The following is a 17224-nucleotide window of genomic DNA, read 5'->3' as shown; positions in this document are numbered from 1 at the left end:
CCCTGTAAATAAAATATCCACTACTGTTGCAACATTAGCATGTCTACATGATGGAACCACGCCATCTCAGTTTCATGGAAGGAAAGTGGTGCTGGTGTATATAAAACAAGCTTGATTTTTGTAGAACTGCTCTCCTGTAGAATTGGAGAACAGGGTCTTGTGATTCTGTCTCATGCTGAAAAGACGACCATGACGATAAATATGTATTGAAAAATAAACAAAGTAGAAATTACGAATGGCAAAATAAGCCTTTATTACATTTGACTGATCAACAGCCATGTGGAAAACACAAGCGTGCAACTGCAAAGTGTGCATTAATCAAGCATATGCAACTGACATACTGTCGAAATAAATTTCTAGATTGTGAGACATCATAAGTAAGATCGAGGTAGTAGACGCCATAGCGTGTTTTATGCATTGCAGCTGCACGCATTCGCTGTAGATTTTGTCCTTTTGTATACAGTGGTGCAAACTCTGCAATGCATTGCGAATACGGCACGTTTTAGGAAACCTTTCCGCTATGTTCTTCTGTCGGCAGCCTGGCCCCTGCACAAAAGAGGCAAGACATAATATTAGAAAAACGTAATAGCTAGAACACCAAAGCCACATTTTTTTTAATTTTTCGAGATGCACTCATGCATTATATTTCTTGCGTTTAAGAACCGACATGTTTGAGTTATTGAGCTTTGCCTATTTTAACACATGTTTCGCTCAGGCCCTTGGCAGCTCATCAGGCATATAGTCAAGTAATTCGATAACCTAATTGCTTGAATCAATGGCGTAGCCAGCAATACCTTTTCGGGGGTGGGGGGAAGAGCGTTCACTTATAAAAAACAATCTTATAATGTATCTGCTGTATTTCTATTTCGTATGTTTCCGTTTTTATACGACACTCCATGCATTCTTGCACGCGCGCACGTTTCACAGAGCACGAGCCTCTGCTTGATTCCCTAAAACTGGGTGTGGTTGTTCATTGGTATTGTGAGCTGCATAGACACTGTATATCGAAGCTATGTTTCACGCGTAGTACCAATAAAAGCACACTTAGTGGGCCCTATTGCAATGTGTTTGGTTCTTTCTAAACTGTCTCTAATAGTGATATGACCTGAGCACGGGGGAAAATGAACAAAAAACAAAAAAAAAGAAGAACTTACCTTCTCGTAGATACAGACGATCATGTAACGAAAGTATACTTCGCCGTATATTTCGGCTAGGATAGCAAAGATTCACCGAAGAGGAAGCCGCTGAGGAGTATGATGAATGCAGCGCACCGAAAGTTTGCTATTACGTTTCCTCTCCGCTTGTTTGTCAAGCTTTCGCACTACAGTTGAAATGGTGTGGTGTGCAAGCTTCATCAAAACACTTGAAAGCACTGGCATCCACAGTAAGTCTTGGAGCACTCGCACGACGAGTATACGCACGCCCGAAGGCAGGTAATCCACTAGCTCATGCACGAAACACAACACATCACGGCACTGGTGAGCGCTCCGCTTGACACCACGCCCACCTGTCCGTTGTCGAACCGGTACAGACAGCTTCGTAGTGAACGTCACCGTCACTGTTGAAATAACGCAGTGGTGGCAGCCAAATAGAGCAATAAACAGTTTCAAAGCGAGACGGGCTCCGCCATGGACACGATGTTTGCTCAGAGACATCACTCGAGGGACGATTCAAGGCAGCTCGATCGCTTCCTTGACAATCTCGAGGAAACTCTCGAGATTTTCTCAGGTGAAGGATGCGTTTCAAGTGAAGTGTGGTTTGTGAATTGGAAAACACCACTCTGGGAGCGTTTCGAGTGAAGTGTCGAGTCAAGGAGCGTTTGTGAATACGGGGGTAAGGCTTGATAACCTACCAAATACGTGGCGTCGAAGAGCAAAAAGAAAGGTAAAGGGGGGACAGATTATCTCAAGTATAGGGCCACTTCAGTCGTTCTCATGAAATGGCCCCGCTTTGCAAACACCAAGATATGCGTTCTCGCGTACCGTGCGGCCCGTATCTCAACATCCTGCTGCCACCACTGTCAGGTACACAAACACTGTGGCGCAAAACGCTCCCCAAAAAAGGCGGCTTGTATAAAGATTCATTCACAAGCATTAGCAAATATTGGTGTCTTCAATACCAGTGCAAGCGTGTTTGATTTGAAGATTTATGAAAGAGGCCCTCGGTGGAGCAAAATAACGCTGTAAAAAAAGAATTTTCGTGCCATAACTTCACTGGCACACACATGCACGTCGGCTATACTGTAGTTATATTTGTCACCCACGCAACGTAATGTGTCTGAGAGCCGCAAATTCTTTTAGAGTAATCTGGAAGGAATGCTCCAGCGTCCATCCTGGGACCAGAGACAGCGGCATTGATGAACGTCTCACTTGTCATTCCCATTATACACAATTATTCATCTGTCGGAATTAAATACCTTAGACCTCGCCCTGCCGTGGTGGTCTAGTGGCTAAGGCACTCGGCTGCTGACCCGCAGGTCGCGGGTTCGAATCCCGGCTGCGGCGGCTGCATTTCCGATGGAGGCGGAAATGTTGTAGGCCCGTGTGCTCAGATTTGGGTGCAAGTTAGAGAAACCCAGGTGGTCGAAATTTCCGGAGCACTCCACAATGGCGTTTCTCATAATCATATGGTAGTTCTGGGACAATAAACCACACATATCTTTCTATATCGGACCTGGAATAGTCCTTTGCGTGTTTCTGGAGCATAACGATGTAAGGCGTAAGTAGAACGAAGTGAAAGCTCACAAAGGAAAGGGGAAAATGTTTTACCTACTTGTCAATATATGAATGTAGCAGATCACGTTGTGCTGCGGAAATTCTTATGCAGCATTTCAGAGAAAGAAACGTGGTTCACTCAGCAACGTGCGCTTATTCGCATGTGAAAATTCCGGTTAATGTACAAAGGAAATGCAAAGCGGGAAGTAAAGCTGACAAATGAATGTTTGAATTAAACACAGAATAATCATGTAGGTCACAGTCGCGCTTTATCAGCGTTGCGACAACTTGTTGCACTATGTACAATGACAAAATACTTCTGGCTTACTGATGACAAATATCTGTTGCTTTTAGACATGATTCATGCTTACCCAAAAATTATTTTCGTCGGCTAAATGAGCGGCTGTGTGCACCATAAGGAAAACATGGCTTATACATTGTGCAGTGTGGTGTACACAGAAACGTATGATTGCGCTACAAAGTACCAGTGCAAGAATAACGCGCACCATCGCGTAAGTTGACCGCACGCTGATTCACATTGTTCTCCGTAAACGAAGATTGATAGTGAATATGAGCCTGAATGTGTGAATGAGTCATCATTCCAGACATGCATGCACAAACGCCATACTCAGAGAAGAGACGAGTGGAAAAACTGCTCAGTCGATGGATTTGTGAGGTTTAATGTTCCAATACCAGCATGTGATTATGAGAGACGCCGTAGTGGAGGGCTCTGAAAACTTGGACCACCTGGGGATTTTTAACGTGCACCCAAATCTGAGTACACGAGCCTACAACATATCCGCCTTTATCGAAAATGCAGCCGCCATAGCCGAGATTTGATCCTGTGACCTGCGGGTCAGTAGCCGAGTACCTCAGCCACTAGACCACCGTGGCAGCGCAAAACTGCTCGGTCTCGTCTTGACAACGCTTTCTTCCCCCACGTATCCATCGGCACTGTGGTATGCCCACACACTTACAAAACAGCACATGCTAACAATGACGCATAAAAAAAATACCAGGCCTGCGTGGAAGGCACAGCACAGTCACAGCAAAAGCTAGAACAGCGGCCTTTCGAACCCTTGTTCTCGTTCACCTATTGACAGTGGCGCATACCCACTATGGAGATTGGCCATGAATTGAGTCGTTTTAAAAGTCATTGTTCTGATTTAAAATAATGCAGATATAATAAAAAGATTACCGATAAGCTAGAAAAGTTTGGTGCTTGATATAATGCATATAAGTATTTAAATCAAAAATGAGTTTATTCTTAAAAAAGAGCAATTCTTATATATGATTTTGCAGACACGTTAGGACAATGAAACAGATTATTAGCCAGCCTATTAGTTCCATCAATACAGTCCTTGACGGCTGCGCATAATGTAGTATTAGAGAACCCAGAAATGTAAGCTCCAAAACACAAAATGACAGGCACAGATAAGTCCATATAGCAATGCCACGTAAAGGTATTATGAGGAAGAGCTTTATTCGAGGTGAGCTCGAGCTGGCACACACTGATGGTGATATCTACAGATGAGGAAATTATACAAATGATGATGACACGTCCAATTTATAAAGAAGAGTCGGTGACTGCACTCACACTAATTCCCCGTCACGCTGAAAGCGGCCTCCTGGGTGTGTGAGAGACATTATTAGGAATTGCGTCGGTTGTACAGTTTCAGCCGAAAAACGTGCACAATTTCTGTCCCACGGCAACGATAGTCGGAGGGAGCGTTAAGTGGTCAGATACGGTAATTAACGGGGGACGTTTGTTCAATCACCGTATAGGGCCCTATAAAACGACTGAGTAATTTTTCACATAAGCCGGGCACATGCACGGAAGTCGAAAGAACTTCGCCTCCTGGGGAAAAGGTGACAGCACGGTGTGTTGAGTCATAGCAAGACTTGCGAGCTTCCTGAGAGATGCCAGTGTTGATTCGGGCCAGAGGACGACAGTGCTCGAGGCGAGACAAAAATTGTGTGGCTTGCAGAGGTAGCAGGAGCCTAAAGGAAGGAGACATCCAGAGCTACACTTGGAGAGCGGCCATGGACCAGAAAATAGGGAGAAAAGCCGGTGGTGCGTTGCGTAGCTGTATTGTAGGCGAACGTTACGAATGGCAAAATGGTCGTGTGGTCAGTTCGTGTGGTCAGGGTTAACGTACATGGCAATCATGTCCGAGAGGGTACGATGAAAGCGTTCCGTCAAGCCATTTGTTTGAGAATGGTAAGTAGAAGTTGTTTTGTGAATGGTGTTGGCGGCGCGTAGAACCACAGTAAAAATAGAGGAAAGAAAGACCTTGCCGCGGTCACTGAGCAGAACTTGTGGAGCTCCATGGCGTAAAAATATGTTTCGAAGAAAAAAATCAGCTACTTCAGTGGCTGTACCAGCGTGCAGTGAGGCGGTTTTCGCGTAACGAGTGAGGTGGTCAACAGCCTATACAATCCAACGATTTCCATTGGAGGTCACAATAAGGGGGTCGTACAAGTCTATCCTGAGGACTTCGAATGGCAAAGCGGGACAAGGAAGAGGTTGGAGAAAGCCAGAAGGAGCAGTAGTGGGTCGTTTCCGCCGTTGGCATAAGGCACACGAAGAAACATATTTGGCAATCGCGGATGAGAGGCCAGGCCAGGTGAACCGACTGCGTATTTCGTCGTACGTTTTTGTGATAGCCGAGATGCCCAGCAGCAGGATCATTGTGGAATGTTTCAAGACCCTGACGTTGTAGAAAACGTGGTATAACGGGAAGCCATTTGTTTTCTTAGACGTGGTAAATATAGCGATGTAAAACACCGTCTTTAAGCTTGAATTGTTTCAGTTGTCGGCGAAGTCGGGCGTACGGAGGAGTAGATGTAGCTTCTAAGCGTGTTATAATGGAGCTGCAGTAAGGGTCGACGCGTTGATGCGACACAAGGGTAGAAGAGCGGCTGGATCTTAGCCAACTGAGACCTGCGATGGGTAATGCAGCGGTAAAAATTGGTGACGGTGGGCAATTACGGTTGGGTAGAGGGCTGCGAGAGAGAACATCAGCATCTTGGTGCTTCTTACCAGACCTGTACACGACATCAAAGTTGTGCTCTTGTAAACGAAGCACCCAGCGGCCAAGACGACCCGATAAGTTCTTTAGCGACGAAAGCCACCACAATGCGTTGTGGTCGGTGACTACTGTGAAGTGGCGGCCGTGGAGGTAAGGACGAAATTTTTGTACCACCCATACAACAGCAAGGCACTATTGTTCGGTTATTGTATAATTTTTCTCGGCAGCAGTCAAAGCACGACTGGCGTAAGCGATGACACGTTCGCGCGCGGTGTTTTCACGCTGCAGCAGAACGGCACCGAGACCATGACCGCTGGCGTCAGTGTGAAGAATTGTGGGTGCTCCTCGATCGAAATGACATAGTACCGGGCCAGATGTCAGGGCTTGCTTCAACGCCAGGAAAGCCTTTTCACAGTCTTCGAACCAGACGAATGCCGTGTTACTTGCGAGCAGTTGATGGAGCGGAGAAGCAAGCCTTGCGAAATTGCGTATGAAGCGCCGAAAGTAGGATGCCAAGCCGAGAAAACTGCGCAGGTCTTTTTCGCGCAACGGAAGGGAAACTCGAGGACAGCAGCAAGCTTTTCAGGATCTGGTCGAATACCGTCTTTGCTGACTAAGTGCCCTAGAAGCTTGATCGTCTTGCTTGTGAAGGTGCATTTTTTCGTATTCAGCTGTAAACCAGCTTTTGCAAGGTAACCTAGGACTTCTTCAAAACGTAGTAGATGTTGCGAAAAGATAGACGAAAACGCTATGATGTCGCCTAGGTAGCACAAGCAGGTTTTGCACTTTAGGCCACGCAGTACGCGGTCGATCATACGTTCAAAGGTAACAGGCGCGTGACAAAGTCCGAAAGGCATTACGTTATATTCATATAGCCCATCTGGGGTGGTGAAAGCCGTCTTCTCTTTGTCAGATTCGGACACTGGTATTTGCCAGTAGCCCGATCGCAGGTCAAGGCGCGAAAAATACTCTGCGCCATGCAACGAATCTAGTGCGTCATCAATTCGTGGGAGAGGGTGAACATCTTTTCGCGTTATTTTGTTCAGTGCCCGGTAATCACCGCAAAAACGTACCGTTCCGTCTTTCTTTTGCACCAACACAACTGGCGAAGACCACGGACTCGAGGAAGAACGTATTATATTCGTCGAAGCATGTCTGATACGTTTTCCTCGATTATCTTCCTTTCTGCGAGAGACACACGGTATGGGCGCCGGTGAATTATTCGGGAGCCGCCAGTCTGAACTTGGTGAGTCGCAGAAGTTGTAATACCAAGGACAGCGGAATGAACGTCAAACAAAGGGCGATGTCTGTTCAATAAATTCAGCAATTCTTGGCTCTGGGCTGCTGTCAAATCAGGGCTTATCGTCACCGATAGAGGAGTGGGAGAGTTGAGTGGCGGCGTGCTTTGCTCTGGTAGGTCTTCTTGACTTGAAAGGGAAACAATTGAAACGGGATGCGGGTCAATAGCGCATGTGACTGTTGATGCACAGGGCAACAATAAGGGTTCGGGGGTCTGATTTAACGCAGTAATAAAAGCAGATTCTTCAGAAAAACGAACAAGGCCTGGAATGATCAGAATGCCTCGATGTACCGTGTGGCCACAAGGTAGTAGAAGCACGTCGCCAACCACAATGTTGCTGCAATCAACGCTAAATACTTCTTCTCGGAATGGCCAAAGAGCATAGTCTGAAGTGCTGACGAGACGAATGCGCTGTTCGAGTTCCGATACAGAAGAGTCGGCGGGATTGAAGTGGATGAGGCGCTGACGACAAGATATAGAAGTGCGTGCAGACGACAGAAAATCCTACCCCAAAATGAGTTCGTGGCAGCAATCACGAAGAACTGCAACAGCAATATGATGACGAATACCGTCTATGAAAACACGAACTGTGCACGGAGCAAGTGGACGACAAATGGTGTTCGTCGCAGCACGGAGAGACGGGCCCGAGTAACGTGTTGTTACTTTGCGGAGACGGGAGCAATGGTCAGAGCCAATAATGGAAATAGCAGCGCCAGTATCCACTAGAGCTTTGACGCGTATACCTTCGACTAACAGTGTTAACAAGTTCGATAGTCTGTCTGGAGGAATTACTGGCTGTCCAGCGGATGCAGGTTCCCCTCCTAAAACTGCATTGGGGAGTTTTGAGAGTGGGCATTCAGAACAATGGAGGTGGGTCGCAGAGGCGACACGGAACGGCGATTGGGAGATGGTGAGCGGCGGCGAGACTCACGGGAGTTCACAGGCAGACCACTACTGTAAGGTGGAGAGGGCGAACGCTGAAAAGAAGACCGGTAAGGCGTGCACTGGTAATTCGTGAGTGGACTGAAGCGTCCGCGTTCCTCTGGAGCGTAGCCACGTTGCTCGTACTGTTGAGGCCTTCGGCAAAAGCGAGATATATGACCCCTATAGCCGCAATAATAACAGATTGGGCGTTGAAGACGCGGCATGGCGTAATACGACTGTGGGCGCATCGGTGGTGACAATGACGCCGCAGTTACATGTCCACCTGGTGTAGCCGCTGGGATAGTGGTGGGTGCTGAGAGCGCCGCGACTTTTGCGTACGTTGGTACCTGACGAGGTTTGGATTCGGCGGAACAAGGTGAATGTGACGCAGATGCAATCTCTTGCCTAAAGATGTCCCGCAAGTTGGTTAGAGCTGAGGCTAAAGCAGACGGTGGGGCGCAGGAAGAGCAGCGCCCATGAAGCTCCTCACTAACGATGTCGCGGACCAGGGCACGGATGTCGAAGGCTGCAGGAAGACGAATGTCCGAGGCATCATGGCAAAGACGAAGAGACTGAAATTCTTCTGGTCTCTGGCAAATGGTGACGACATCTTGAGTCGTGGTAGGGTTTTGCGACGCAAGAGCGTTGAGTGCGATGGTATTTATGCCTTTGAGAATAAGGCGTATTTGTTCGCTTTGAGGCTTAGCTGAATTTACACGCTTGCACAAGGCAAGAACATTCTCAATGCACAAGGTGTATGATTCATCCACCAGCTGAATGCGTTCAGCAAGCTTCTTTATTGCTGCTTCATCGCGAACACTGGGGGAACCGAAAATCTGACGGAGCTGCCGTGCGAATGTGTCCCAGTCGGGAAGATCTTGGAGGTGGTTCCAAAACTAGGTTTTGGCAACATCAGTTAGGTAGAAAGGGACCGTACGCAACTTGTGTAGAGTATCCCACCTGTTCTACTCGCTGACGAGGTCGTAGGTGTGCAGCCATGCTTCAACGTCATCCCCTTTGAGACCAGAGAATACTGACGGATCACGCTGGTGGCTGTGGATGGCCAGGGATGGCGGAGGCTGCACTGGGCTGGTGGTGTTGGATGTACCAGGATTGTCTTGCACTGCCATGGCAGGTGGTAGTAGACGACGACCCGAGCGGAGCTCCAGTGGAAACGTGTGAGAGGACTTGGGGATCGAGAAGCACCATCCACCACTTATGAGGAAGATGATAATAATGATGATGATGATCCTTGATGCTCCGGCGCACACCCACAAAGGGGGATCGGCCAAGAACCGGGCGGCAGGATCTTAACTAAAAGGCATATGGTTTTTCAAACACAACGTAATTTTGGACCGAAAAAAATATATAGAAAAAAAAGCCGTAAATCGAAAAATGAGTATATCTGAACAGGGTGCGATTTGAGACACAGGTAATGATGGGTCTAAAATGATATATATATATATATATATATATATATATATATATATATATATATATATATATAAGGGAAAGAAGTGTATACCTAAGGGCTCGTTTTTTCCGTGTTTTTAACACAATAATAATGAGATATAACAGACAGTAATGCCAAGGAATGTACAGGGGAAGTTATTAACATTAATGGAATGTAAATAAGAAGAAAGAAAAGTGGATGAAAAAATTACCAACTGTAAGTATATATATATATATATATATATAAGCAGATTAACATGGCAATCGCTTTGTTTCAATTATGTATTCAAATAACACAGAGCAGACGTCCCTGTGGCTATAACCGAATTTAATGCTGCCAAACGACAAAATTAGTGCCACATTTAATTCTAATCCTAATTTTTCAAGTGGAGCTACCAGGTATCTTTTCCGCTGATGAGAATATTGGCGACAGAACAAAAAGAAGTGATCTATCATTTCCATTTCTTCGCAAGTCTGACATAAAGGGGACGCCTTTAGACCAACTTTTATGCAAATAATAATTCAGTTGCGGAATTCTGCAACGCAATCTTGAAAAAGTAACTTCCAAGTGCCGTGTTGCACACCACTATCTATTCCAGCGGCATCTTAGATGTGCGAAATCCTGATATTTATCTAATGAGTAGCCGTCGTATTCATGCAAACAGAGGTTTCTAAACCCTATTGCTGTAGCGTAAGCGGTATCAGGCAAGATCGGTATAAGGGGACCGCTAAGAGATACTGTGGCTAGTGCATCCGCCATCTTATTGAGATATATGCCACGATGGCCTGGTACCCATAAGAGCTGCAGTTTTTTCAAGTTGGTTGGTATGAGTTGTCTAAACATGTGCATAAGTGTTAAGTTGGCTCCTGAAGACAGAGCAGCACATACTGAAAAAGAATCTGTAATAATGACTGCTTCCGATTCACCCAAAGGAAGTTTCCGTAGTGCCAGTACAATAGCAAATAATCCTGCTATGAATATTGGTGTGTAATCTGGGAGTCTAACCGAAAAGAACCAGTCAAGGGAACGTGAGAAGACACCTCCTCCAGCCTTTTCATTTGATAAGGATGCTTCAGTCGCAATTATGTTGTTCATCTTCACATGTGCCAAGTAATCCTGCAGCCGATCATTTAAATATTGAAATGGCATTTGCTTTGCGTTAGAGGGTTAAATATCTTCGAATTCTATCTTAAAATTTAAATTAACGTTTCTTGTTGAGAAAGTATGAGGAAGAGCTTTATTCGAGGCGAGCTCGAGCTGGCACACACTGATGGTGATATCTACAGATGAGGAAATTATACAAATGGTGATGACACGACCAATTGAAAAAGAAGAGTCGGTGACTGCGCTCACAGTATTTCTAAAAGTGTTTTTCATGATGTTTTAAAGTGCCTGCAGGTCAAAAAGAAATGATCTATTGTTTCAAGTTCATCACAGAATGCGCACAGTGGCGAAGGTTCTTGAGCAGACCTGTGTTCATAGAAATTTAGATATGGTACCCGGCAACGCAGTATTGTGACAACTACTTCTTGTTTACGAGTGCGACAAAAGTCTCTTCGCCAGGGATATATAAATGGCGATATTCGGTAGAGTTTGTTAGTGCTGTACCTCTAAAGAATTTTATAAGCGTACGTCTGCGGAATCAAGCAGCAGTCACATAAGTGAATGATGAACAGAGCGGTAGAGTCGGTTCGTTAATTGACGACTTAGCTAAGGAATCAGGTATTTCACTTAGAAATAGGCCTTTATGTGCTGGTACCCAAACTAATCGGACTTTTCTATAGAGCCTTTTATAAACACACATTGAGAAACTGCTGCAAGCATACTTTCTTGATGCCCACAAAATTCATAATAAAAAATTTAGGGTAGTAAGCCAGCATATGCTATACAATTTTTCGTTTTTCTTCTGAGATGCGTGGTATTCCCTGAACTATTGCGAGAAAGTTTGTGCCAGTTGTTCATTCTGTGGCCTACGACGACGAGGAATTATGCCAAAATTTAGTATGTGCCACAGCTAATAGGTGAACAAAAAAAGCTTTTGTGAAGGATTAGAGCATTGGACGACCCACTCATTACACTATTAGCATTGTACGATGACTGCTTGTTCTTTCGCTGTTTTAAAATGCTCTAATGGTCGTAATAACACGATTGCTTTTCCCACGTAAAAGTTTTAGGCACCGGCGTGGCTAAGTGGTTTAGTACTGGGCTGGCACCCAGCGAACCCGGGTTCATGCCTCACTATGTCATTAGTACTAGGTTTTTTTTTTCTGATTTCGCGCAATGTGGTTACCGTAACTGGCGGTTGGGGAGGCGGCGGAACACTAAGGGGCTGCGCAGGACCCGAGTTGTGATTTCATAACAGCTTTTACTGTAAAACTCAGACCGAACAGTGGAAATTTCGGTGCGCAATAAAATAGCACTTCTACAAATACACCATTTCTGATAATACATAAGTTTTTAGGTTTACACAAAAAAGAGAAATTAAACTAGGCTATGAGGTAATGCACATATTACTGAAAAGTTTCAAAGAGAGAGATAGAGAAAAAAAATACAGCATATCGACGGAGTGCAAGATGATGAGTGGGGCGAAGCGTCCGTAAGTCCATCCATGCTTCCGTCCGTCCATTCGTTCTCACTTTCGTTCATCCATCTGTCCGTCCATGCGTTCGTACGTACGTGTGCCCTTCCGTCCATCCGTCCGTCCGTGTCTCTGTCTATCTGCCCATGCGTCGTTGCATCCATTGAGAGGCGGTTACGCCCTACGACAATGGGGGACGCACAATCCATGCCATAAGGAGCTTCGCCTTTAAAACACGCGATCGCAGTCGCACGATCATCTACCTCTTTCTTTCCTTCTGTTCGTTTGACGTTACTATTGTTTTCGTAAAACTCACCTTTTAATATTATCATTTATACAAGCAACGCCCTCTCGTGTCGGACTATTTGCATTTTTCAGCGTATCCCTTGTGGCGCCTACCCGAGGGAGGTGGTTACTACAAACGAAGATCGGATGAAGCCTTAAGGAGGTTCGGCCCTAATATACAACGAAAGACAGGGAGGTTAACCATGCAGATGCGCAACTGCTTTGCTACGTTTCACTGCGGGAAGCTATGAAGGGTTAAAGGTGATAGAAGAGTGAGAAGAAAAATACACATGATCACGAGTACACTTGGAAGAGCATATGCACTTCGCAGGTGGTCTCTCAGGTTTGTTGTGCTCAGGTACTGCAAAAGCGCTTTAGTCACTTTCTGTGCTATCAATCGCACACCCAAGGCTCTAGAGTCTTCCGCACAGAAAATGGTCTGGAGTCCTCCATGTTCAAAATCATTCGGAGCGGGAATTGTAAGGTGTCGTAGCGAGTGCAGCTGCACAGGACCTGTTCGATGGTCTCTTCAACTCTGAAGGAGTCGCATGTAGAGTTGTCTGCCATACCGACGCAAAACGAATACGCCTTTGTGAACGCAACACTATACCAAAAGCGAAATAATAGTGTCGTATAGGAGCGGGGAAAGTGTGATGATATCTGTTGGTTGAGTGAAGAATCATGTTCATGTAAGGGACACCTTCGGAAGCTAGCGGACAATCAGAACATTCGAGTGAGATATTGAACCAGCAAATAAAGTTGTCTCACTGCATCAGTACTCGGTAGAGGAATAAAACAACACTGAGTGCTTCACAGACAGAGTGGTTTGCACCATCGGCTAATTGGTTGCCAGTAATACGGATATGTCCGGTAGCCACTGATATCTAATATCACGTCCTCTTGCTAAAGTATGATGGTGGCAAAGTCTCATTTTATGCACCAATTGCACATGAGTCCTCTTGCGCAGGGTAAACTGCAAAACAGTAGTTGCAGTAGTAGTAATTTTCAAGCAGGTTGCTTCATCGGAAGGCCGGAATAATTAAATAATGCAACAAAATTGCCACAAAGGTGCTTAATGATGTTAAAAATGATGGTAGTGGGGAGGCTGACACTCGATTCCATACACCAGCATAGGAAGCAGCTTAGCTGCCAGGCTGTAGCTACGTTGTCAACTAACTTTCACGACATCAAACTACCAAGAGGATTGCGACGACTGAATAAGGCTTTTTTGCAGTGTTCTTTAAACTACCGTCAGCTCGGTGGCGTTATGATGCCGAAAAACTTCTATCTGCAAAGAAAACATTGAGGAATTGTAATCGCCCCACTGTGTGGCTTGTTTTGTTATTCTTTTATCTCCCACATATAGAGGAATGAGGAATGCATTTTATGGCTGCGAACAAATACTTGTAATTTTAAACAGGTGCCGTATTCATCAATTACAGCACCCCTTGCGATACCATGAAGACAGCAGGAAGTTCAACGACACTTTTTTTATTTTCTTTTTATGTGATTGTATTGATGCACGCCCAAAGGTCCAGTGCACCTCACGTTGTTTCTCGCCAACTCCGTGTTGGTAGGCGTTGGGCAACTCACAAGGTTGTGCGTTGCCTTCACAACCAGTCCACGTCTGACCAAGTGACAATGATTTCACCGCGTGACGACGCAAGATAGTGCTTAATGAACGGGGACACGCAAAGCTGGCGCTACCAATGTGGCCCCCTCTATAGCGTGTCTGTTTACTCAAAGCAGTTTATCATCGTGACTGCGTACCAGCGAGCCCACATTCAAACAGGGCTGAAATGCATCATGTGATGCCACATCCTGATGATGTAATGATGTCGTCGCAAGTTACCTTCTTTTTCGACCTGATCACTATGTCGCAAGGTGACGTTATTACGTGATGACAATTTTTACATCAGTAGTGTTCACACTAACGCCACAGAAGGCGTGGTTGGTGATTCTTGGCGCTTAATGAAGCACCTAAGTCCTTCGCCTTAAAATAAATCGAAACGACTCAACAATGAGAGCCAGGCATTGCTGCTCTAGAGACACTACCACGTCATGCGCGCAACGTAGGAATTTACATGGTCTTCGTTTTAAATACCTGTCGACCATTCCCATTGGTAACAACAGGGCAGCCTTGCCTCACACAACTTGCAGACACATTGCATGCTGCCGTGACACCACCGCACAGCATCCAGCGCAAGGTCTACGGCAATTATGGCTCGACCGCTTATCAGGTAGGCTGGTTGTTAACAGCCTACCGTGTTACACATCCGCGTCACGAGACCCTTGTCATCGCCTGTCCGCAGCGGCAGCCCCTACTGGCCTTGCGGCGTCTTACGAAAACGTACGTACTTTTCTACCATGTCCGTACTTTTGCAGCATTAAAGTTATTTAGGCTTATCTAATAAAATAAATTCAAATGAATAGGTCAAATGAGCTAACTTAGACTTTTGGTGTTGTTATTGCGCAATTATCACAGAAAAAACTTGGAGTGCACTTGAGCTTCGCGTTCAAGAGTAGAGTACTATAGCGCGATTGGGCCCCGTGCGTCCTGCCTACTCAAATACCAGCTTAGCTTTGGTTTGCAGTGCATGCCTTATCCATGTCCTATGGAAACGAATAATTGTGCGTGGAACATTGGGTGTTTCAAGTTGTCGTGCAATGCCTACTGCAAGTACAATGAGGTGCTTAATACTCCATCATTGCTTCGTTTGCTACTTTGGAAAGAAGCCCACCACGTGTCTGCGGGGCAACAAGCGAGGCTGCCCAGCTACTTTATTTGTCAATCCTTTTGCAGCTTTGATTATACATGCCCCAGCGCATTGCAATTGGTGCACCTTCAGAACAATCCCTCGCGCTAATTTGCATGTTCTGGCGCGTGGCACCATTAAAGACTTTTGTCACGTAATCAAACTGCGTTAGGGAAACTCTTTCCAGTACATGTCTTTCAAATGATGTTTTTTTTGTCTTTCGAAGCATTTCGGAACGGTACCGTGGCTTTGTGGCGAAACATCTGCTTTTGGTGCAGAAGGTCAGCGCTCGATTGTCACTCGAGTGGAAAATTTTTAATGGGGTAGCGTTAAAGCGCCTGTTTTGCCAAAATCCTAGCGTCGGGCGTCACTGGTTGTGAGCGCAAAGTCATCTTATGCATGACCGAAAAATTGAGAGCGATGCAAATAAAATAAGCAAATAATAAAAAACCTGAAGCCGAATAGGGACCGAACAAGGGTTGTTTGGGTTTGCGTGGGAAGCGGATGTTCTTGCACACGGCAGAGCATCTCCTTCGGAAAACAGTGAAAAGAACTTCCTCTGCTTGAAAATGCAGTGAAAGTAGCTTTTATGCATCACAAACACACGCGTCTTGTATACATGCTTCACAACGTAACTTGATATGTTGCAATAATATTGCGTGGTTAAAACGTGTACTGCCAACGAGCCTCAGAATATGTGATTAGAATATTGGCCCAGTGGTTAAAAGCGGGTACCCCAATACAAAAGGCACTATGCCTATTCCCTTTGAGCATAGCATATACGAAAAGGTTTCATGCACTAAGTGTTTGAAGTATGCGCGAAGAACTGGGTGTTGCTATATCGTTCAACTCTTAAAGGCGAAGCTTTATAGTCCTCTAACGTTTTTTTTACTTTATATGAACAGATCATCTCTTGATTACTGAATTAGACACAAAGAGCGGAAAGGTAGATTTTAATTTAACCTGCAGAAAGCGAAATAACGTACCACAATCTAAGAAGGACACGGCGCTACAAGATCGGTAGCAGCGCACTTGTAGTTGTAAAAGAGTGCGTCTACTTAGGACAGGTAGTAACAACGGTGACGAACCTCGAGATTGAAGTAACTAGAAAAATAAGAATGGGGTGGAACACATTCATCAAGCATTCTGACATGATGACTGGTAGATTAAAAATATCTCTTAAGAGGAAAGAAGATAACTGCTGCATCTTGCCGGTGCTTACCTACGGAGCAGAAATCTGGAGGATTACAAAGAGGGTTCGACTTAAGTTGAGGACGACGCAGCAAGTAATGGAATAGGAGTGATAGGCGTAACCCTAAGGACAAGAAGATAGCAGAGTGTATCAGGGAGCAGCCGGGTATTAAGGACATCATAGTCAAAAAATGGGGAAGGAATGGTCATGGGCAGGGTACGTGCGTGGTGCCAGGATAACGGCTGGTCATTAAGGGTAACTGACTGGATTCCAAGAGAAGGCAAGCGGGTTAGGGGTAGACGGAAAGTAAAGTGGGCAGATGAGATTAGGAAGTTTGCGGGTATAACTTCGCTGCAGCAAGCGCAAGACCTAGTTTACTGGTGGAACATGGAGAGGCCTTTGTCCTGCATTGGCTGTAGACCGGCTGATTTGGATGATGATGATTTTTTGTGCCCAACAAACTATGCTGACACCGGAACTTTTGATAAACTAGCAGTATTAAGCTATCACGAAAAAATACCACGTGCATGCATGTGATGTTCTCGAATGTACGTATTTTGCATATCATACTTCAGAAGGAGAAGGTGAAGCAAGAAACAAAAATTTATGATATTGCAATGCGCGCCACATAGACGACTCCTATGCTCGAAGTGACTAACCCCCGAATGCAGAGATGTTACTTGGCTCACGACTTCAACTTAACTTGAGCAAGTCGGCGTGAAGCAAGCAGCGGACTTCAAAACGCCCAAGTCAGCCTTCGCGTTTCACAGATGTTCAGGCTGTCTTGCTTGGTCAAGTCAAGAACGAGCTTCAAAGCAGAAACACGTTGCTCGCCTGCTCACGAGGGCAATAATGAAGTTGTTCACGTAAGGCATGCATTACATCAAAAAAAAAGACCGTACGTTTTAAAATAACTATAAAAACGAAGGGCCACAAGCATATTCCTGCCATTTTACGGCTAATGAGCGGCACGTGGCGCCTGCCGTCACA

The 17224-nt window shown here is 45.4% G+C and overlaps 1 long non-coding RNA gene across 1 annotated transcript; it reads right to left on the bottom strand.

Annotated features, from left to right (window-relative positions):
- Positions 1–229: 229 nt before the first annotated feature.
- Positions 230–1800, bottom strand: LOC119159863 (uncharacterized). The gene is made up of 2 exons (XR_005108137.2): positions 1155–1800; positions 230–546 (listed from the first exon to the last, which is right to left on the bottom strand). It is a non-coding gene; the product is annotated as an uncharacterized LOC119159863 (long non-coding RNA).
- Positions 1801–17224: the final 15424 nt, after the last annotated feature.

This window comes from Rhipicephalus microplus, unplaced genomic scaffold (assembly GCF_043290135.1).
Source record: "Rhipicephalus microplus isolate Deutch F79 unplaced genomic scaffold, USDA_Rmic scaffold_28, whole genome shotgun sequence".
NCBI classification, from domain to species: domain Eukaryota; kingdom Metazoa; phylum Arthropoda; class Arachnida; order Ixodida; family Ixodidae; genus Rhipicephalus; species Rhipicephalus microplus.
This window is presented reverse-complemented; position numbering and strand designations above follow the sequence as displayed.